Here is a 23,045-nt window from a genome sequence, read left to right as displayed (position 1 = left end):
GGATTTAATTCATTTCGGGGTGCCCTGCGCACCCCAAAAAATCCATAACTAGAGGCACCGCTTCTGCGCGCACACGCAGCATGATAGAGTTCTTCTGCGCATGCACGCAGCACACAGAGACCTTCTGCGCATGCGCGAGCAGTGAAACCTGGAAGTATACACTTCCGGGTTTGCCGAAACTGTAACCCAAAGATTCCGTAACCCGGAGATTACACAACATGAGACACCACTGTACATGATCCTGGTGCTGCATTTTATTTTATTTTACAGCAAGAAACTCTGCTCTTCCAAATTCTTACAAACTGTCTCTGGCTGTTGTAGACTTGTTGTGTACCTTTCTCCCTCTTGATGGTTAGAAAGCTTGTCAAAATCTTTCTGTTCTGCCAGGTTTTTATCTGCTGCTGGTTTTTAAACTGATGCCCTGATGCTGTTTTTACAGCTAGTGTACTGTTATGTTGTTTAGTTAACAAAACCTGGGGAATCTAGTATGTGTTTTTTATCTTGATTCCTGACTGCTAGATTGAGCCACTTTGATTGTCTAGTTATATGCACACTGTGTGTGTGTGTGAGAGAGAGAGAGAGAGAGAGAGAGAGAGAGAGAAAGAGAGAGAGAGAGAGAGAGAGAGAGAGAGAGAGAGAGAGATTATTTACTATATTGCTTGATATGCTTGATGCCCTTCAAAGCCCTCAGAATACACCTTGCTTAAAAGGTAGAGGGACCCCTGACCATTAGGTAAAGTCGTGACCGACTCTGGGGTTGCGGCGCTCATCTCGTTTTATTGGCCTAGGGAGTCGGCGTACAGCTTCTGGGTCATGTGGCCAGCATGACTAAGCTGCTTCTGGTGGACCAGAGCAGCACACAGAAACACCACTTACCTTCCCGCCGGAGCGGTACCTATTTATCTACTTGCACTTTGTCATGCTTTCAAACTGCTAGGTTGGCAGAAGCTGGGACCAAGCAACGGGAGCTCACCCCGTCACAGGGATTCAAACCACCGACCTTCTGATCGGCAAGTCCTAGGCTCTGTGGTTTAACCCAGTGTTTCCCAACTTTGGGCCTCCAGCTGTTTTTGGACTACAACTCCCATCATCCCTAGCTAGCAAGATCAGTGGTCAGGGATGATGGGAATTGTAGTTCAAAAACAGCTGGAGGCCCAAGGTTGGGAAACACTGGTTTAACCCACAGCACCACCCGCATCCCACACCTTGCTTTTGTTGTTGTTGTTTAGTCGTTTAGTCGTGTCCGACTCTTCGTGACCCCATGGACCAGAGCACGCCAGGCACTTCTGTCTTCCACTGCCTCCCGCAGTTTGGTCAAACTCATGCTGGTAGCTTCGAGAACACTATCCAACCATCTTGTCCTCTGTCGTCCCCTTCTCCTTGTGCCCTCAATCTTTCCCAGCATCAGGGTCTTTTCCAGGGAGTCTTCTCTTCTCATGATGTGGCCAAAGTATTGGAGCCTCAGCTTCACGATCTGTCCTTCCAGTGAGCACTCAGGGCTGATTTCCTTAAGAATGGATAGGTTTGATCTTCTTGCAGTCCAACACCTTGCTTAGGGGGTTAGAATACATAAAACAGAGGGAGCCACTATGGTGCCTACCTGTCAGGGGCAGGCTGGATGATGAAGAGTGGTGGGAGGCTCCTGCCCAAGAGAAGAAAAAGACACAGAAGAAGACTATGTCATGGTGGTGGGATACTGAAGAGCAGTCTGGGATGAGCGGGGAGGTGCTAGAAGCAGGAGGTTTGAGCAATCAAGTGGGGGTGGGGAAACATCTGCAGAAGGAAGGCCTTCCAGGACAGGGTTCGAGGCTGAGAGTCACAGTGCAAGTGCGGACAGAGAGGAGTCAGCAGTTGCCCTTGCTACCCAGCAGCAGGACAGTTTCTGTCCTGCTGGCTCTCCCCCCTCTGTCCTGACACCCCACTCAAGGAGAGTCCTGCACCTTGCTTGGCTAGAAAGGCCCAGAGGAAGATCCCAGCCCCTTAACACAGCCTTTGCCTGCTTGGGAGTGATTCAGAGTGAGAGGCTAGAGAGGAAAGGACAAACTAGAGGGCTCTGCTATGTCATTATTTTTTGTTAATAAAAAGCTAATTGCATTCCATGCCTCCTGTGCTTCCCTGTCCTGTTGTTGACCTGGACATGCTTCAGAGCTCCTTGACCCTTCCAGAGGTTTGCTGGACTACAACTCCCACCACCCCCAACTATGAACTATATTGGCTAGGGCTGATGGGAGTTGCAGTATAGCAATATCTGCAGGGCACTGCCTTGGTTACCCCTGAGTTCACACCTATGGTAGACCCTTTCTGAGCATCTCAGGAGTGAGCATGTGCTGCTACTATCCTTGCAATGGGGTACTACTCTTCTGGAAATACTGTTTTAGAAGATGTTCTTCTGCATGGGGCTTGTCTACATGGTGCAATCTGAAACCTCACAAATCATGACTGCTGTGTATATACACCTCACAAGGAGGTACCGCTATCCACATGGAATCTGCACGTGAGCACTGGCCATAAATGTGAGCCTCTTCATAGTATTTTCAGGATGTTACCAGTTAAGAGAAGCAGGATGTAACTCACTCTCAGTTCCTTTATTTTTGCGGGATCCATGTGATAGCGTTGAAAGTCTGGCCAAGAAAAAAATGTCTTCAGCTAGCCAATAAAACTGAGATGCTAGTTCCTTCTATTCATTCTGCTGAATAGCAAGCTTTTGATTTTCAGTTTCAAGCTGTTACTCCTTGCTGTTAAAATGTTAGGTATTTTGTCTTCACGAACACTAAAATTAGGGTATGCCGTGTAGAATCTGCAGAGAAACCATCAGATATATTTGTAAATACTTCAAATGAAATTCAGTGTTGCAAATATTTTGAAATGGATTCAAACAGATCACCACTAGGTTATGTTACGGCAGATGAAATTCTTTTAATTACATGGTCTACTGTTGGGATTTGAAAAGTATTAGGAATATCAAGCTTGCCGTAAATAATCCATTGCATGTCTATAGTGTCTCACACCTTTTAAGTGCTGAACAAATTAGCTAATTAATACAACAGCCCCTCTAACTCTAGTTTGGTGTGAAAGGCCACAATGAAAGACTCTGCCAACACATAGGCTAAATCCATCAGGCATATGCTTTGTACTGGTGTTAACTAGATGCTAGACAACAGATACCAAGGAAATGACTGGGAAATTTGCGAGTGTGGATAACAGAAGTGGCTTAAGCAATAAATGGGTTAGAAAGCAAAATTTCTGCAAAATGTTCATTATTGCTCACTGTTCTAGACTAAATACCCCACTAGCTGGTTAACCTATATGGGCAGGTTATGGGCAGGTTAACCACTCTCAGTGGTTATTGTTTTATCCACTACGACCATTGGACTCACTATTGGTCTCATCCACTCAATCTGCTGGAACCTGTCTTTGTACACAGAGGAAGACCCTAACTCACTAAGGCTTTAAGACCCTTGGCTTGCCAATCAAAGTCATTCCTGGAGTGTGGCTCCTGTCACATACTGGCAGCTTCTAGGGGCCTTTGGTGAAGAAGAAGAGGAGGAGGAGGAGGAGTTTGATTTGATATCCTGCTTTATCACTAACGCAGGTGGCGCTGTGGTCTAAACCACTGAGCCTAGGGCTTGCCGATCGGAAGGTCGGCAGTTCGAATCCCCTCAATGGGGTGAGCTCCCATTGCTCGGCCCCAGCTCCTGCCAACATAGCAGTTCGAAAGGACATCAAAGTGCAAGTAGATAAATAGGTACCGCTCCAGCAGGAAGGTAAAGGGTGTTTCTATGCACTGCTCTAGTTTCGCCAGAAGCATCTTAGTCATGCTGGCCACATGACCCAGAAAAACTGTCTGTGGACAAACGTCAGCTCCCTTGGCCAGTAAAACAAGATGAGCGCCGCAACCCCAGAGTCATTTGTGATTGGGCTTAACTGACAGGGGTCCTTTACCTTTACCTTTACATTTATCACTACCCTAAGGAGTCTCAAAGCGGCTAACAATCTCCTTTCCCTTCCTCCCCCACAACAAACACTCTGTGAGGTGAGTGAGGCTGAGAGAAATGTGTCTAGCCCAAGGTCACCCAGCAGCTGCATGTGGAGGAGCAGGGCCACAAACCTGGTTCACCAGATTACGAGTCTACCGCTCTTAACCACCACACCACACTGGTTCTGAGAGCTGAGTGCAGGGTGTGGACCAAAGGTGGACAAAAAGAAGGAGCACAACACGTCCCCCACCAATTACTGCCCTTCCCCTAACGCCCCATGCACCTCATGTATGTCTTTCATTTCTACTTAAAAGCAGGGGGGTAGGTTGCATAACGCTGACTAAAAATAAGCGCTAGATATTTTGTTCACAATCTACAGAAAAAAGTACTCTACAACTAAAATAAGAAAAAAGTTTATTTTGTTTTATTTTTAAAAGAACCAAATGGAATAGCAAACATTTATTTGACCTGCTGAAATCACATGCAGCTGAAGACAGCAAGTTATGCTAATAGAATATTCCTTGTAGCTGGAAAGAAGAAAGTGCACTTACCTGACCCCTGGATTTTTACATTTTTCCATTATGTAGATTGACTGTTTTGATGGGCTCAGGTGAATGTTGATATCTGGGTCTCAAGGTGGGAATGAATCTGATTGTCTGTGAATTGGTAGAGAAATGAATATGAGCAATTGCCGGTTACAGTATTGGCACTACATTAGCTGCAGATCAAATAAAGCTTTGAAGCAGCTAATCATTTTCGGAGTGGCCATCGAATGACAATATTGACAAAGCCGAAATGCTCAAGAGCCAAAAGGAGAAAAAGTGAGATAGAAAAGCAATAATAAAAAGGCCTCTCTGATCAGTATCATTTTTTATTGTTCTGCTCAGAGATGAAATGAAATAAACTGTGCAGCAGAACAGACAAAAGGAAGAGCCACTCACACATCATCAGCAAACTCAGGTTCCTTGAAAGGTAAACTGTGTCCAATTTTATAAGAAGATCTTCCACATTCTTATTATTACCAGCACCAATGATATATAGGAAGCTTTGATTTTAACAACCCATGTTTCTATGGTCTCTCACGCAGCGCTGGATCGGGCACAAGGGTCCTTGTTCAAGGGGCTGTTACCTCAGTGAACTGTAGAAATGGGGCCACTTAAGCTTGGTTTGAGGAACTTAAATGGATGAAACTGCCAGTCTATAAGTGTGCCGGAAAATTACAGTGCATGCACAATTCTTCACTGTGGCAAATTACAGCTGCATCTCTGGCTTCATGTGTGTGCTTGACACATGCCCACTTAAGGCAAAGCAGGAGAGCTCCAAACTGAGGTAAGATTGAAGTGTGCAGGAAACTAATAGACAGAAACAGTCTGCAGCTGGCTCCCCAACAGGTTCCAGTGACAAGATACGCTATGGGGTGCCAGGAGGGCTCTTCGCAGGATTGTCTGGAGGAATGGACTTTACAGGATCCATTCTAGAGGGCAACAGCTGTGTTTCATCTGGGATATAAGGTTTCAGGCGGTCCTGAAGGTACCCTGAGCCTAAGTCATTCAGGACTTAGTAAATTAGGACAAGGACCTTCAGCCTGGCTCAGAAGTAGATAGGCAACCAGTGCAAATGTTTTAAACAGTGGTGCCACATGCTGTTTATATTGTAATTATTTTTATGGTTTAAATAGATTTTATATGTATAGAGTTTTACTTCTAACAATGTTTAACTGTTTTAAAATTATTGTTTTTTCTATGTTTTTAGCAGTTCTGTGTAAGCCACCTTGAGTCTCATCAGGGAAAAATGTGGTGTGTGTGTGTGTGTGTCTCATAATAATGTGCCCTCATCAGCAATCTGGCTGCTCCAGTTGGAGCTTCTGAACCAGGCCCAAGGGCAACTCCACATAGAACAGATTGGTTTTTAAATGTTTCCTCATCCCCCTTACCTGTTTTATGTAACAACTTGCCTGATAAGGAGTTTGGGAAGATCACATCATTGTGAGATTTTGGTTGCTCCCAGTAAAGGTATCACCAAGCTATGGATTTTTTAAAAATTATTTTTAATGTGTCTCAGATTTTATCAAGGAGGAAAAGTGTGACGACTACCCTAAGTCTGGGAAATACAGACATATTTCCTGAATATGGAATAATGTAATGTAATGGTAATGAATTGCTGTGCGCTGGAGCACCTTCCAAGCTTTGTATCTTTCATCACATCCCTTTCTGTGCTCAGTAATCCCTAAACTTACATAATGCAGAGAAAATGGCATTCAAAGTGGTCTTTATGAACGTTTTTTTGTGTTTCATGGCTTGAAGATAAGAGTTTCTGTCTGCTGTAGAAAATCTCTGTCAACAGAATCTGCTTGATCAAAGCATCCGTTGTCAGTTATTAGTAGAAGGAGTGAAAATCCACGATACTGTGATGATCTTCAGCATTTTTCAGCTTGCCATTTTATTTTATTCCCCCCACCCCATTTTTATGCTTTCCAAATTGTAACAATAGTTTAACATTTCAGCTCATGATTTTGTCATATATCTGGAGGAGAGCAGGGAAAGGAAATGTTTTTCTTTCTTGCCTTTGGAGAATAATTGAGTCTTTTCTCCTGCAACACATTTTGACTTGCTTGCACAGTTCTTCATCAGTCCTGGTCTCCTAACTCCGATTTGTATGAATCATTAGCCATTATAGTTAAATGGGCTTCCATTGAGCCTCTCTGGTGAGTAAAACCACTGTCGTGTGCAGGACAATAGCTAATACATGATAAGGAAAGCTTCCCAATCTACTAAAAAGAGGAAACTAATCCACACTTTAATTGTTTAAGGAAATAGCTCCTTGAAGGTATAATTGACAGTATGCAGAGGAATAGCCTTGCATTTTACTTCCCTTCAGCTAATCCCCAACAGCGTTTCTTATATCCTTCATGAATTCTCTCATTTTAGAATGAACTGTGTGATGCTTCCCCTTTGGCATGACCCACCTCCAGAGTTGGAGATGCCCCAAAGGAGTGAGGTGCCATGGCCATATCCAAAGGATTGTGGGACAAGCACTCCGTTGAACTTCCAATATGTGGAAGCTCCTTCCTCCTGTGCCAAAAGCAGCAGCAGCAGGAGCTCAACAACAAGAACAACAAGAACTGACCTTTTCATTCCACTTTGGTCATTTTCAGGTGCAGTTTCTGTTCTCACTGATAAATGGAGACTGGTCATGAAATTTTCAGCACAGCACTAGTCTGATCTATCAGCAATGCCATGTCTTGCTCATGCATGTCTTCTTTCCTTACCTTCTACAATTTCAGGTGTTACAATAACATGCTCGTGTACAACAGTCTTTCCCTCTCCCTCCCCTCCTCCAGATTCCACAGCTGTATAAGCTTTGCTAGAACCAACAGTTCCCTAGACACACTGATGCAGGATCCAAGGATGTCTGTTTGTCCCTGTCAACATGGCTCCAAGAGTGTGGCCTTCTTCAAGTGCTCTGGCTGGGCTGAAACAGGCACCCATGCTTAGTCTGTGATGCTGCTGGCAAGTATCTATGCCCTCATGTCTGGCAGTGGCACTTTGATGAGCATCAATGTTTTGAAGTTCTTCATATTAGAAATGGCTGCTGTTATTGTTGCTCCTAGTCCTGTTCACCACTCTATGCAGATGCTACATTTGAACAGAACAGGCCTCAGAGGCCAGTTGCCCTTAGGATATGATACACTGACTGTAACACAAGCAGGAGGGATAGGGTGAGATGGGAAATGTGAAACTAATGGTGACATAGTAAACTCCTGTCAGATCAAAGTTGGCGGGTGGTTGCCCTTAGGAAAAGGATGCATGCTAGCAAATGGTGCGTTTTGCAAAAGTGTTGGTTGAAAAATAGTGTGAAGCAAGCAAGTGTAAAACAGTGTATTTTGAAAATATGTTGAGTACAAAAAAATAGCATGAAGCAAAGAAATGGCAAAATTAGGGATTCTGGATAATTGATACAGGAGCTCTGCTTAAAGAAGGGAAACCAGCTATCTTTGCATTCAGCCTTTTCCAGGTGAATGGAAACAAACATTAACAACCTAATTCATAGCCATAAATATGGTGCACTTTACATTAGTATACACTTCTTTTTTTCCTTTTCCTTTTTCCCTTTTTGCATATTACCTGGTTGGAGAACTGCATTACAAAATTCAGATAATGTGGTGTTTGAGGGATAGCTGTGTTTCGGTTCATATTCAAGTGAATGAGGTAAGTTCCTCTTCGGATGTGAACTGACTCAAATTTATCCCTCATTCCTATTCTCACCATTTTGCCTCTTCCGGGGAGTAACATTCAAGGACAGTGTGAGCATGCAAACCATCTGGTAAACATTAGGGGCACATGGACCAGCATGGCCCCGCCCTGCCTGTTCCACTCCTGACCTTCCAAAGTTGAGAGGGCAAGTGTGAAGGGGATTTCTAACTGCATTCAGCTGAATGGGCTGAGAAGGTCCTGCAGTCCTTTACACTCAACCAGGAAAGTCAGGGGTGGCACAGAAAGGCCAATGGATGCGTACCCCTACACACTTTGTGCCATTGTACCTTTCTTTTAAGAGCTGTTCGACAGTGGAACAGACTTCCATGAGAAGTGGTGGCCTATCCTTCCTTGGATGTTTTTAAACAGACAGTGGATGGCCATCTGTCATGGATGCTTTAGTTGGGATTCCAACATTGCATTGGGTTGGACTCGGGGTCACTTCCAACTGTACAATTCTATGATTCTAGGATTGGTTTGTGGTTTGTTGTTGTTGTTGTTGTTTGTGGTGACTTCCCAGTAGCTGAAATGTCTTTAACTGTTATCTCAAATAAAATAAAATAAAATAAAATAAAAAAATGAAGACTAGTCCTAGTCATTGCCTGTACGGGCTTTATCAGCTGCTTGCAAACATCATCAAAATTAGGCAGCAGGGAAGACTCCCACACCCTCCCCTCTAATATAATCTATGAGTTGAATAAACAGCCAGTGTGCTGACAAAACCTGTTTCTTTCTAACCTTTAAATGCTGATAAGTATTTTATATTCTGAAAAGTATAGAACTACCAAAAGAGATTAAATCAGAAAGAATATAAATAAATGTTCTGTACAGTGTTTTCAGTGTGCTGGGAAATTGGCAAATATACTCGGAGAAATGGTTGCATCAAATGAAAAATGGCATTTGTTAAAAAGGTTCGTGCCACAAAATAAAAGAGGGGAAATGCTGACAACATTAGTCTGAAGCTAAATTTATTATTTCCACAGATATAAGATATACTTCTAGCCCCTTGAGTCTGACCAGTGCTGAACCTTATCAGACATACTAGAGATAGATGAATTACCCCATAAACACACCAGCATTTGTAATCGAAATAAAAATTCCAGACATCTGAACTTTTCTGTATTTACTGGATAGGCTTAACATTAATACATTGCTTCTCACTTCTACCACAAATCTCCAGAGCAAATCAGCTTGAAATTAATGGAACTTGTACAAATACCAAAGTTACTTCAACCCCTTAGCACCCCAATTAATTCTGGCACAGTTTCACCTGCCTTCTACCACTGACCCTCAAGCTTCTTGGCTGGGCCAGCTGTTCTCTACCTCCCAGTCTTGTCCCACAGGTTCCTGTTTTGTTCTATTATGTGGAGCTATTTGATTTCACCTTTTCCACAGAGTAGCTTGGTTCCCAGTAGCCCATCAACTTGAGGTGGTGGCTCACTTCAAATAGTAGTTTCAGTAATGAATCAATTTGCTGGTCCTTTACTATCTATTATGTGCAGTTGCTGGTCCTTTATTATCCATTATGTGCAGTTGGATTATTATTCTTCCTGACAGATTCCTGCCCCCCCATCCCCAGCATATTTCTGCACCATTTTGCACTCCCCCCCCCCAGTATTGCTTCTTTTGAAAATTGATACCTAATTTCTCTTAAGAGACGGTGGAGTCTTGAATTCACATTGGTCATTGGTCACTATGGTCTTCTATTTTGGGCAATATAATTGCTGTGCCTCTGACTGTAATCCTAAACCCGGTTTCTGAGGAATCAGTCCCATGGAAATCAGTGGTGCTTCCCTCTGAAAGTGAAGGAATGCACTGCACATTTATGTATACAAACACTGTAAAAACAGGAACTGTGAGTATACTAAACTTTAAGGAGAAATGACCCCTCTGCTCAGGAGAAACGACTCAAGGCTTCTCAAAGAGGTGTGTGTGTGGCAAACTCACCCCACCCCCAAGAGGGACAGCCGCAATTGGGAAGGGGGGGAGCACAGGCAGAGATAAAAATGTGTTTAACAATGACCAATAATTCAGAGCTCAAGCAACACATATAGCGTAATAAAAATCCAATTTGCTAATTCAGTCCACAAGTGATAGAATGGAACCTCTTGGTGTAATGTATCTGATGAAGTAGACCACATTTTGCAAAGACTTATTAAATTTGTTCGTCTTTAAGATGTCATAAGACTGTTGTTTTCGCTGCAGGAGACTAGCATGACTACCCCTGTGGAAATTAATGAGATAGTAGCAATTAATATTCATTTTAAAATGAAACTGGGTTTTACATCATCCACCTCTATAAATATATGATGGGATGTCGGTATGAGTTGCTAATGCAGTCTGCTATGTATCTTATAGACCTTTTCAATAACAGCCTATGGATATTAACCAAGTCCTCTACATCTATTGATTGAGGTGTTTATAAAATGCTAAATCATTATGTTACCTAACTAACATCAGCATAAATTTATTGGCCTGGCCAATGTTTATTCATTAAATAAATGTGCATTTTAACTACCACTAGGACCATATTGACATATTTACTGGACTTGAAACACCTATCTTAGATCCAGCATTCTCACTCTCTTTCCATAGCACAATGCATTAGTTTTTGTGAGTAAGAAGGCTTTGGGGAGGAGAGTCACAATTCCTTCCACTGCATTAAATTCACTCCTACTATGTAAATATATTCATTCTCAAGACTGCCAGTAGCCAGGGGATTTACGTATGCAATCAAATAGCTATTTTTGGGGGGGGGGGTGTTACAATCATATTTCCATGAACTACAGTATTCAAAATGTCTGAAAAGTTTCCATCTCTCAGTAAAACGTTGCCTTGAGAGATGGTGAGCGCCATTTGCCAGATCTGATTATACTCATTAGGCATCTAGGGTGGTTGGGAAAATATATTTGCAAAGATGGTGCTTCCCAAGTTTAAACCTGCAAGGGAACAGCTGGTTTTTATGTGATGACTTCTTTTGCCCTGCTGTGCTGCAGATTTTCCTGCCATGACAGGGCTTGTTATGGCCTGTAAATGAGATGCAACTTGCAGCAGGATTCTGTTAATATGATATCTGCAGGAGCAGTGGGGAAGTCCTGGGATTTTGAATTTAGAGACCGTTAAGTGTTGCAAGGATCTGGAATGAGCCATCCTGTTTTGAATTACAGTCTGAAATTCAACAGTGGTAGGTTTTGAGTTGTTAGCACTGTGCCATTTCCTCAACAGTAGCTGGCATACTTCCGGAGGCGGCGCGCTCAGCAATGGCGGTCCTCTTCAGTTGCTGAAGAGGGGCTCCGCGGAAAAGGGTCGTGCGCTGCGGCACAGCGACGACCCATGAAGAAAAACCACTGGTAGAGTGAGCCAGTGGCCGTGGGATTCGGCGGGCACCAGGAGCGACCTCCGAAACGCAGAAGGGACCCCGTAAGGGGTTTCGGAACGTGAAGGGGGTAGCGGTGCTGTGGATCCATCGCTCTTTCCGCGGAAGTGAAGCCGCGCGGCTGCTGCTGATCAGCGCTGACCTTTCTTCCTTCAACAATCGAACTGAAACAACTTACTCGTGAGTAGGAAATTTGAAGCTCTGTACGAACTAAATTTGGAGAAATTTGGCTGAAAGCGGGAGACGCTAAAAAGGAAGTCAGTCTCCCGGCTCTGTTTAAAGTATTGAGCAAAGCCCCTTTAAAGCTGAAGCGCTGAAAGGAATCTTAAAAGAGTTGGAATTTATCTGCAAATTCGACCTTGATTGATTAAAAGTTAAAGAAAGGACATAACAGTTTTATAAGTGACAAACTTATGTTCCTCTTTCTTTTACCTTGTGGATTACAAATTTTTGAAACCCTGTTCTCGGTCTGACTGGATACAAGTAACATCGGTCTGCAGTAACTGTAGACAAAGTTAGAAGTAACATTGGGCTACTTTGTAACCGGGAAAAGGAACTGTTGCAAGCACCTTGGTAAAGAACTTTTATTCTCTGCAGTTTAAGCTTAAGGAGAGGGGCTCCCCCCCTTGTTTTGGATAATATTTTTCTTTTGTGTGTAAAGGGAACTTTTGGTGGAAATTTCCTATCCTTCTCCCTAATTTTCAGGGAGCTCCCCCTGCTGGATTGTGGATTTAATAGTATCTGAGAACTGCTACTAGTCTTGGAATTTTCCTGCCCGGATGTTTATTTTTTCTGGAATTAATTTTCCCATGGGATTTACAATTTGACCTTGATACTGGGACAGCTGTGGAATGAGTGGCACAGCAAAAACAAGGGCTGCAGAAAGAAAAAAAGCAAAACAAACTGAACTTTTGCAATTAACTCTGCCTGTGCAGCCACGCAGATCATCTGTCCCAATTGTGACAGGCCTGCAGGAAGGACAAGCTATACAGCCTACTCTTGGAGAGATGGCTGCTGGAGGGATAGACTCTGTATCTAAAGAAATATTGGAGCAGTTGGCAGCACTGAACAAGAAAGCGGATGAACAAGCACTTAGGTTTGATGAACAAGCTGCTAAACTTGACCAGGTAACAGCCTCAATTAACAAATTGACAGACCAAGTTTCTAAAAACTCTCAGGCCATAGATAATATTGAAAAGACTGCAACAGAAAATCGGAAACTGGCACAGGAAGCAAATACAAAAGCAGACGAAAATAAAAAGAGGATAGAGGAATTAAGAGGCGAAGTCAGACCACTGAGTAGACAGGTGACTGAACAACAAGTGTACCTGTCCCTTGCAGAGCTGAAAAATAGGGAAAATAACCTCAGAATTAGAAACATTCCAGAATCAGAAAAGGAGGATTTGATTGGATTTTTGACAACAGAATTATCCAAATTCTGGGGTGTGGCAGAGGAAAAAGACTTTAAAATTGTCACCGCTTTCAGACTAGGAAGAGTGGCTAAGAAGGATAAACCAAGAGATTGCCTGATCATTTTCAGATCTAGGCAAGAAAAAGAAACCATACTCGGCTTGCATTTTAAAAATCCATTGGTGATCCAGGGAAAAAAGGCAGAAATTTTTAGAGATATACCAAAACAACTTCTGGACTTAAGAGCCACATATAAAGACCTAGCAAGCTTACTGAGAAACAACACAATCCCATACAGGTGGGAATTCCCTCAAGGATTATCTTTTACCTTGAAAGGGGTGAGGGTAAGAATCAGAACAGCAGAGGAGCAAGAAAAGTTCCTAAACGACCACGGGGAAGACCTTCGGAAAGGAATAGCAGGTGCCTGGCCACCTCCTCCGCCTGGATTGAATCCGGTTCCACCTCCAGACAAAAACGAAAAAGGAGACACCCCAGCAGGTAAATAATTAGTCCAAGATGTCTCTACAGCTTCTCAGTTGGAACATTAATGGCGCAAATTCTCCCGAAAGAAGGAAAAAGATTTTTCATATTTTGAGAAAAGAACAATTAGACATTATTTGCCTTCAAGAAACGCATGTGACTAGGCTCCATAGGAGAGTACTAATTAACAAGAGACTAGGCCAAGAATTTATCTCATCAGATAAGGTAAAAAAAAGAGGAGTAGTGATTTATGCAAAGGAGACTCTAGCACCAAAATTGATCTTTAAAGATGAACAAGGAAGAATTTTGGCGATTGAAATTCAAGCACAAGGAGAGAAATTTTTGATTGTAGGAATTTATGCACCAAACGATGGGAAATCGGAATTTTATAAGAAGCTACATGAGACAATGTTGGACTATATTGACTATACTAACATCATCCTGATGGGTGATATGAATGGAGTTGTCTCCACACATATGGATAAGTCTCAAAATCAGAACTTGACCAAAGATGGCAGACTCCCAAAGACTTTTTTTGAACTTACAGACAATATGGACTTGATTGACATCTGGAGAACAAAGAACCCTCTAGGTAAAGAGGGAACTTTTTTCTCTGAGGCCCATCTTTCGTGGACAAGAATCGACCAGATTTGGACATCTAGAGGACTGGCACCTAAGACAAAAAAAGTCGAGATCTGCCCTAAAACTTGCTCTGACCACAACGCCTTGAAAATAGATTTAAGACTGGCACCAGCTGGATCCTTCAGATGGAGAATGAATGACTATTTGTTTAGAGATCAGGAGATTGTGAAGAAGGCCCAAAAAACGCTGAAAGATTACTTCGAAATAAATTTGAATACTTTGGTGGAAAAGAAAACAATCTGGGACGCAAGTAAAGCTGTGATGAGAGGATTTCTGATACAGCAGAACTCTATCAAGAAAAAACTCTGGAATGGTAAAAAGGATAAGATCTTGGAGAAGATAAGAGATGGCGAGAAAAAGTTGAGACTAAATCCAAAATCAAAAGAAGTTTTAAGAGAAATAAAATTCCATCAAGCACAATATGCAAAATTGATAAATCAAGAAGTTGAATGGAAAATTAAACAAATGAAACAAAGATCATTCGAATCGGCAAATAAATGTGGGAAGCTGCTGGCATGGCAGCTGAAAAAGAGACAAAAGTTGAACTTTGTTACCAATCTAGAGGTTGAGGGAGAATGTATTCAGAAACCAGAAGATATTAGAAAGTGCTTCCAGAGATATTTTAGAAAATTGTTTACTCAAGGACCCCAAGTGGAGACTGAGATAGATAATTTTCTAGGAAGTTATGGCCTCCAAAAATTAACACAAGACAAGCAAACAGCCCTGAATTACAAAATAACACAACAGGAGATTGAAAGTGCCATTCAGAACATGCAATTAGGCAAATCTCCAGGTCCAGATGGGCTTACCTCCAAATACTACAAGACATTGAAGGAATATTTGGTTCACCCATTAATGGAGGTATGTAACCAAATTATGGAAGGAAAGGGGGCACCCGAATCGTGGAAAGAGGCATTCATCACCTTGATTCCTAAATTGGAATCTGAAAAGACTCAACTCAGGAATTATCGCCCTATCTCACTCCTAAATGTGGATTACAAAATTTTTACTAACATTTTGGCAAACAGATTGAAAAAAGTCTTGAATGAAGTAATTCATAAAGACCAAGCAGGCTTTCTCCCTGGCAGGCATATGTCTGACAACACTAGGAATATCATTGATGTTTTGGAGTTATTACAGACAAATCTGAACACGAAGGCAGCTTTGATATTTATAGATGCCGAGAAAGCCTTTGATAACATATCTTGGAAATTTATGAAGAAAAATTTGGAAGGGATGGGAGTGGGAAGGGCGTTCCAAAATGGTATTGAAGCAATCTATTCAGAGCAAAAAGCTAAATTGATAGTAAACAACGTGGTGACTGAGGAGTTTAAAATTGAAAAAGGGACACGACAGGGGTGCCCCTTATCACCCTTGTTATTTATTTCTGTCCTGGAGGTGTTGCTGAATATGATTAGGAAGGACCAGCGGGTGGAAGGAATACAGGTCGGGGAAAAACAATACAAATTGAAGGCCTTTGCAGATGACCTGGTTTTGACATTACAGGAGCCAGAAGCTAGTACAAAAAGAGCCTTAGAACTAATTTCTGAATTTGGTCGGGTGGCGGGATTTAAGCTGAACAAACAAAAAACCAAGGTTTTGGCTAAAAACTTGACACCTTCAGAAATAGATGGGTTTCAGAAGGAAACAGAATTAAATGTTGTTCCAAAAGTGAAATACCTGGGGGTTAACCTGACTGGGAGAAATTTGAATTTGTTTAAAGATAATTATGAAAAATGTTGGTCGGAAATCAAAAAGGATTTAGAAACATGGTCGAGACTGAGACTTACCTTGTCGGGCAGAATAGCTGCAGTCAAAATGAATGTATTGCCAAGAATGTTGTTTCTGTTTCAAACCCTTCAGATCGTGGACAGAGTGGAATGTTTTGGAAAGTGGCAGAGGGACATTGCGAAGTTTGTCTGGCAGGGCAAAAAGCCCCGAATAAAATTTAAAATATTAACAGATGCAAAGGAAAGAGGGGGGTTTGCCCTGCCGGACCTAAGACTGTACTATGAAGCTGCATCCCTCTGCTGGTTGAAAGATTGGTTTTTGTTAGAAAACACTGATGTCCTAGATCTGGAAGGGCATAGCAATGCTTTTGGTTGGCATGCATATCTCTGGTACGACAAGGCAAAGTCTCATAAACTGTTTAAAAACCATATTGTCAGGAAAGCTCTACTTATTGTCTGGACTAAATACAAAGACTTATTCGAAAGTAAGACTCCGAGGTGGTTATCACCGGTAGAGGCTAAGGCCGTAAAATTTCGTAATATGGAGACTGGATGGTTGAAATATTGTGAGATAATTGAAAGAGATGGTGACACTTGGAGGTTGCAGAGTTTCGAAAAACTGAAAGGAAAGGTGCGAGATTGGTTTCATTATGCCCAAATTTTAGAGACTTTTAAAAAAGACAAAAAAATTGGTTTCCAGGTGGAAAAATCAAAATTAGAGACAGAATTACTTGAACCTAAGACGAAAGTGCTTTCAAGAATGTATAATTTGCTGCTTAAGTGGAACACCCAAGATGAGATAGTTAAATCAGCTATGATAAAATGGGCACAAGACATCGGGTACAACATTATGTCTGAAGACTGGGAAAGGTTATGGACCACCGGTATGAAATTTACGGCATGTACTGCCTTAAAGGAAAACATCATGAAAATGGTATACAGGTGGTACATGACCCCAGTCAAACTTGCAAAGATATATCATTTGTCTGACAATAAATGTTGGAAATGTAAGGAAGCTGAGGGAACCTTTTTTCACCTCTGGTGGGCATGCCCGAGGGTGAAGGCCTTCTGGGAAATGATCTATAACGAGTTGAAAAAGGTGTTTAAATACACCTTTCACAAGAAACCAGAGGCCTTCCTCCTGGGCATTGTGGGCCAGAGAGTGTTAAAAAAAGATAGAACTTTCTTTCTATATGCAACCACAGCAGCAAGAATTCTTATAGCTAAACACTGGAAGGCACAGGAGTTACCCACGCTGGAAGAATGGCACTTGCAGCTGATGGACTATATGGAATTAGCTGAAATGACAGCCAGAATCCGAGACCTGGGAGAAGATGCCGTGGAAGAGGACTGGAAGAAATTTAAGGACTATTTACAAAAATATTATAAGCTATATGAATGTTGAGAATTTGCTAAATGTTCTGGAAAAACATGCTTCAGTATTGAATTTGGTAAATGTTGAAAATTAAGTTAAGATTTCGAAATGTATAAATTGTGGACTATATAACTAAAGGAAAACACAAAAACATATGAAATAAGGTATTAATTTGCTGTTTATTTTTATTGTAAAGAAAACAGGGGATGGGGGACGTGAGGAAGTCTGATCGATCATGAAAATGGATGTGAAAAATGTGAATCTTTTCTTTTTTTTCTCTTATAACTTCTTTTCTTTTCTGTAAAACTGCTTTTGATGTGCTATGGATGATATACCTTTCTTTTACCCTGGAAAAAAGCAATAAAACTTTATTAAAAAAAAAAAAACAGTAGCTGGCATAGAATTTATTTATTTTTGAAACAAATGTTGCTCTATTTTCCAGCCCTTGAATCCCATCTTCCATGTGACTGGTGTCTAATATTTATTTATTTATTTATTTAAAAGATTTCTCCACTGCCCTTCATCAGAGGATTCCAAGGAGGTGTACAAAAGTGTCAATTAAGCTATTAACTCAAAGTATACGTACTCACTCAGGCTCACTTGCTTACCACCCCACCTACTGCTGAAAAGCCACCCTCTCCCTTTGCTCCTTGTCAAAACCACTCTACCCCTTCACTTCATCCAAAGCTACACACACCTCCACACACATTACAGCTCACAAACCCCCTTCCCCTTACATCTCAACAAACCTCCTTGACCACCCTGAGGGAAGGCCAAGAAAGAATTCAGGCTTCTTCCTTGAAAAATTCAGTAGCAGCAGTGGATGTGTGTGAGAGAGAAAGGGAGAGGTTTTCTCCCATTCATTCTCTTTCCAGCAGCAGAAACATTCTGACAGTAAGAGTTGTTTGACAGGGAGGTTTTTAAGCAGGAGTTGGATGGCCATCTGCCATGGATGCTTTAGCTGAGATTCCTGCATTGCAGGGGGTTGGACTAGATGACCCTTGGGATCCCTTCCAACTTACGATTCTATGATTCCATGATTCTATGTACTTGATAGTCTTGTGGTTCACAAAGCAGGCAGGTCTTGGCGATGTTAGAAGTAAATCTCAGTCTGGTAATGTTGACTGCTCTTTTCTTTGTGGTACCCAACATTTCCCAATTTTGCTGCTGCTGCTGCTGATTGTATCCATTGCATAAGCTTCCCCCCACCCTACCACTTCCATTATGGATTTATCTGTATAATATGCATTGCCAAATATATCCCTTTCCATTTGGACTGAGTGGTATTTGGCTGCTGAATAGAAATGTTTAACGTTAGATAAATGGTTTTCACAAATTGATATTTTTATTTGTGATACATATCATTTTCAATGTTATTGTTCCAGCCAGACATTATTTCTATCAACCACTCAGGACTTTGAAAAATGAATCTGTCAGTGCTAGCATCAATGTCAACTGATTCCTTACTAAGATGCATAAATATGCAGCAATAATCAATGTGTGCTGCTGTGGCAGCAAACACTCTAACTGGAAAGAAGGTTGCTAATTATGGACATTAACCTTTGGCACTAGTAAAGGTTATAGCTGAGCTGAATCACCAGGGAAGGTTTTCTCTAATGCAGAGTAGAATGCTCCTTGGAGCCTTGAAAGGAACATTCACAAAACCACTAAATTTAGATTCGTTACCCTGTGACACATTGTAACTAACCTTTTTCGCATAAGGTCCAAACAGCTGAAATGTAATCAAAAGAATAGATTTCCCACCACATACACTTTAGGAAGAAAATCAGGGTGCAAGCCTACATGTGCTCACTAGTGAATAAGACCCTCTGAATACTATTGGAATTCTTTCTGAGTAAGCATGCACAGGATTTCACCGTTAACCAGTAAAGTGTTCCTAAGAAAGGAAAGCATTGTGGGTTGCAGGTGGCGCTGTGGTCTAAACCACTGAGCCCAGGGCTTGCCGATCAGAAGGTCGGCGGTTCGAATCCCCGTGACGGGGTGAGCTCCTGTTGCTTGGTCCCTGCTCCTGCCAACATAGCAGTTCAAAAGCGCGTCAAAGTGCCAGTAGATAAATAGGTACCGCTCCAGCGGGAAGGTAAATGGCATTTCCGTGCGCTGCTCTGGTTTCACCAGAAGCGGCTTAGTCATGCTGGCCACATGACCCAGAAAAACTGTCTGCGGACAAATGTTGGCTCCTTCAGCCAGTAAAGCGAGATGAGCACCGCAACCCCAGAGTCGTTCACGACTGGACTTAACTGTCAGGGGTCCTTTACCAAACCTTTTCAATAAAGGAAAGCATTGTGGCCTCAAACATGGATCCCTGTGGTTGACTTGCATTTGTTAGTCCAATGCTCTGTTCTCACATTGGCTAAGCAGATAACTATGGGAAGCCCAGAAGCTGGATGCAACAGTACTCTCCCTACTTTCAGTTCCTAGCATTTCCAACAGTGGAGGTAGAGCATAACTTTAGTCTCCATCAATTTGTCTGATTATCTTTTAAAGCCAAGTTGGTTGCCATCACTATCTCTTCTTGGATTCAGATTTCATCATGCTCATGGGCTCATTGAGTGACCTCTGTGGCAGGTCTCTCTCTCACACCCTCCCATCTGTAATATCAAACTAATAGTGGCATACTTCATTTGGTGGTGATATGGATCAATTAGATAAGAAAATATTCACCCTGAAGAGCAGAGACAGCATGAGCTTTAAATCTAAACAAGAAGTAATTGGTTGTAAAACCAGAGTTAATTCATGTCGCATTATTTTTATTTTTAATTGAGCTTAATATTAGGTCTTAATAACATTTTTAGAAAATAGGATTTAGCATTTAAATAGGGTCTTAATATTCTCTTCACAATCCTCATAAATGCTCTAGAATTGACTAACCTTTTAAAAGTTTGAGCCAATTACCATGACCAAACAGCCATTACATTTGTGAATTGACTTGGGGCACTTGGCATGCTTGTAGGTGTCTTGAACCATTGTTTTAGCAACATGGCAAAACTCCATCTGTTTTTGGAAGCTTGGCAGTGATTGGACAACTGTGGGTTGAACTGCAAGGGAGATGGGTGTCAACTATTCCAAAGAAAGTGATCCACTCAAGCAACATTCTTAGTACATCAGTCTGATTGACCACCAGAATAGTTAAATGCACTTTAGTTTCATAAACTGGGCCTTAGGAAATTTGCTCTTTGGTTTAGAAATGAGGTTTTGATGTGACTTTTCATGGTTCAGCTACCTACAGGATCTTCTTATGTACAATAAAGGTTGAAAGGGATAGCTTTGCTTGTAAACAACATGTCATTTTTCAAGTTCTCAGATGAAAGCATGTAATGAGTTCAGCCAAATGATTTATATCTCCATAATGAAGCCAAACAATTCTTTCAAATTACCAACAGAAAATAATATACTTGGTTACATGATAAGTGTTGCTTGAAGGTCCATACACTGAATTCTTAAAATTGTTGAACTTTTTGCAGGATCAGAAAGAATGGGCCAGCAAGTGTACATAAGAAACTGTCTGTGATGCAGAGATTATGGCCGCAATTCTTTGTTGTCTTGCAGAACAAATGAAATGCATTATCGTGCTGTCTATTTTAGATTATACACACATTTGTTTATTTTGGAACATTCAGAATTTTTTCTCCAAGCATTGACAAATGACTGTTTTTAGGAGACACTCCATTGTCCATGCACATGCAATTCCTTGGTATCTATAAACTAGTTTTTGAGAATGAGTGTGTACATTAAAATGTCACTTGCTTTTAGCTGGTAGCCAACCTAGGTCTTTGGGTTCATTTCACCAGGACATGTGAACTTAAGTGACAATCTCACCAGGAAATGATGTGTAGACACAACTCTCAGCCGCAGTGCCTTATCAAGTATGTGTTTGCTATTTAATCTTTACAGAAAATGTGTGTGATAGGTTGGCTGTGGAAACAGGGAGTCATCTTTCATTATAAGATGTGATATGGCCCTGACTTCATGAAGTTCTACTGTACAGCTAGCAAGTCCAGATTGTGAGGTCCTATCTGAATTACTGAACTAATATTTTAGATTCACATATTCGTTATCTTGCACTGCAACATGCCTGAAAGCTTGGTGTTGCCCTTTGTTGTACCTCTATTGTTGTGAAGAAAATCATAGGGCCTGAGCTGTCCAGAAATCCCATGTTCCCCTATGCTGAATAGGAAAGATTCATTTTTTGATCCCCATAACTGTGTTTGGCTTTAAAATGGGAATTTCTGACTTTGTTAAGGTTTGCCAAGAAGAGGCTGAACTGTCATGAATTGTGCTCTGGGTTTTTGGTAATGAACTTTTCCTGCAGCTTTGCTAAATAGCTCTGCTCCTGTCACAGTGGGCAAAACTCTGTGGGTGAGAACATGGTTTTTGTGATTCACATGAAAGGTGGATACTGTAGTGAGTATGCTTTTGTCTCTGACAAAAAAAGTGAAATGTCAGATTCCTCTTGATTTTTGCTCTTTCTCACAAAGAAAATGAATATAAACATGTTCCCCTGACTCACAGCGTATGAATCAATGTCTTACATGTACTCTCCATAATTGACACCACTCTAGCTTTCCAGTGCCCAGAAATTAGCATAGGGACTTGGGAGCAAAAGGGAAGAGAAGTCTACAATAAGCAACGTTCTATGGTAAAGGTCACTGGTGTTAAAATGGCTCTGAGTAATACAAATTGACTTGATATTAGCAACCAAGGAAATAAAGGTGGTCTAATAAATAAATGTGCTAGAGTAGCTTGGTTTACAAACATTGTTTTAGTGACATGATGAAGCAAGGCTAATGCCTCCATGGTTGTATCCCCAATATAGATCATTCTTAAATAAAATGCAGCAGTTGGTTCTTGGAGTATATATTTAGATATGTCATCCCCATCAAAAATCACAGTAGCTCAGAGCAAGACTATCCCAGTTTCAATTTGATAGCAAGAGTCCATTAATACAGTGTGTCATTCTATTCATTCATAATAGTTCCCCTGTGAACTACTTGCTCTGCCAGGCTACAATACAGAACATCTTGATTCAGGCGATTGCAGCTTTTGAATGGACTTTTGACAGATGCTCATGAAAGCATTTATGACCAGAGTCTATCTTTTAAAAGACTGGGATCAGCAGCAGCAGCCTTCCCCATCCAGGTGCCCTCCAGATTCTTTTGAACTGCAACTCCCAAAGGCTGGCTGGGGCTGATGGGAGTTGTGGTCATCAGAACATAGGAAGCTGCATTAGACTGATTTAGATCCTGGGTCTGCCTAGCTCAGTATTGTCTAAACCATGGGTAGGCAAGCTAAGGCCCAGGGGCCGGATCAGGCCCAATCACCTTCTAAATCCAGCCCGCAGATGGTCCAGGAATCAGTGTGTTTTTACATGAGTAGAAGGTGTCCTTTTATTTAAAATGCATCTCTGGGTTATTTGTGGGGCACAGGAATTCGTTCCTTTTTTTCTTTTTTTTGCAAAATACAGTCTGGCTCCCCACAAGGTCTGAGGAACAGTGTACTGGCCCCCTGCTGAAAAAGTTTCCTGACCCCTGGTAAACTGACCACTAGGGCCTCATCCTAGCCTTACCTGGAACTGTCAGGGATTAAACCTGGGACCTGTGTCTAATGCAGATGCCCTGCTATTGTGACGGTCTCTCCTCAAAACAGCTGGAGGGAAGCAGGTTGAGAACAGCTGTCCAAAAGCTTGTGCACAGCAGACACCCTAATTCCATGTCACAGCAGAATGCTTTAAAATCTCATTTGTGTTCATGCATGTGTGTGTGTGTATACATGCACACCTGCTTT

General features: G+C 41.7%; 1 protein-coding gene across 21 annotated transcripts in view; it reads left to right on the top strand.

Moving 5' to 3' along the window:
* The window catches only part of LOC308594117 (uncharacterized protein), a 235,438-nt gene that overhangs the window by 98,598 nt on the left and 113,795 nt on the right, over positions 1–23,045 (top strand). For 8 of the 21 annotated variants that reach the window (XR_014011322.1, XR_014011324.1, XR_014011325.1 and 5 more), the window contains exon 3: positions 4,865–4,949. The exons of 10 other annotated variants lie outside the window; for them this stretch is intronic. The gene's annotated coding sequence lies outside the window, so the exon portion shown is untranslated. Of the gene's footprint in view, positions 1–4,864; positions 4,950–5,064; positions 6,234–7,317; positions 8,523–23,045 lie in introns of those variants that run through there. 3 more of the 21 variants (XR_014011336.1, XR_014011337.1, XR_014011335.1) reach the window with 3 other exon arrangements.

This window comes from Podarcis bocagei, assembly GCF_964188305.1.
Source record: "Podarcis bocagei genome assembly, chromosome: 8".
Lineage (NCBI taxonomy): Eukaryota > Metazoa > Chordata > Lepidosauria > Squamata > Lacertidae > Podarcis > Podarcis bocagei.
Note: the sequence above shows the minus strand (reverse complement) of the source record. Positions and strands in the feature narration are given on the sequence as shown.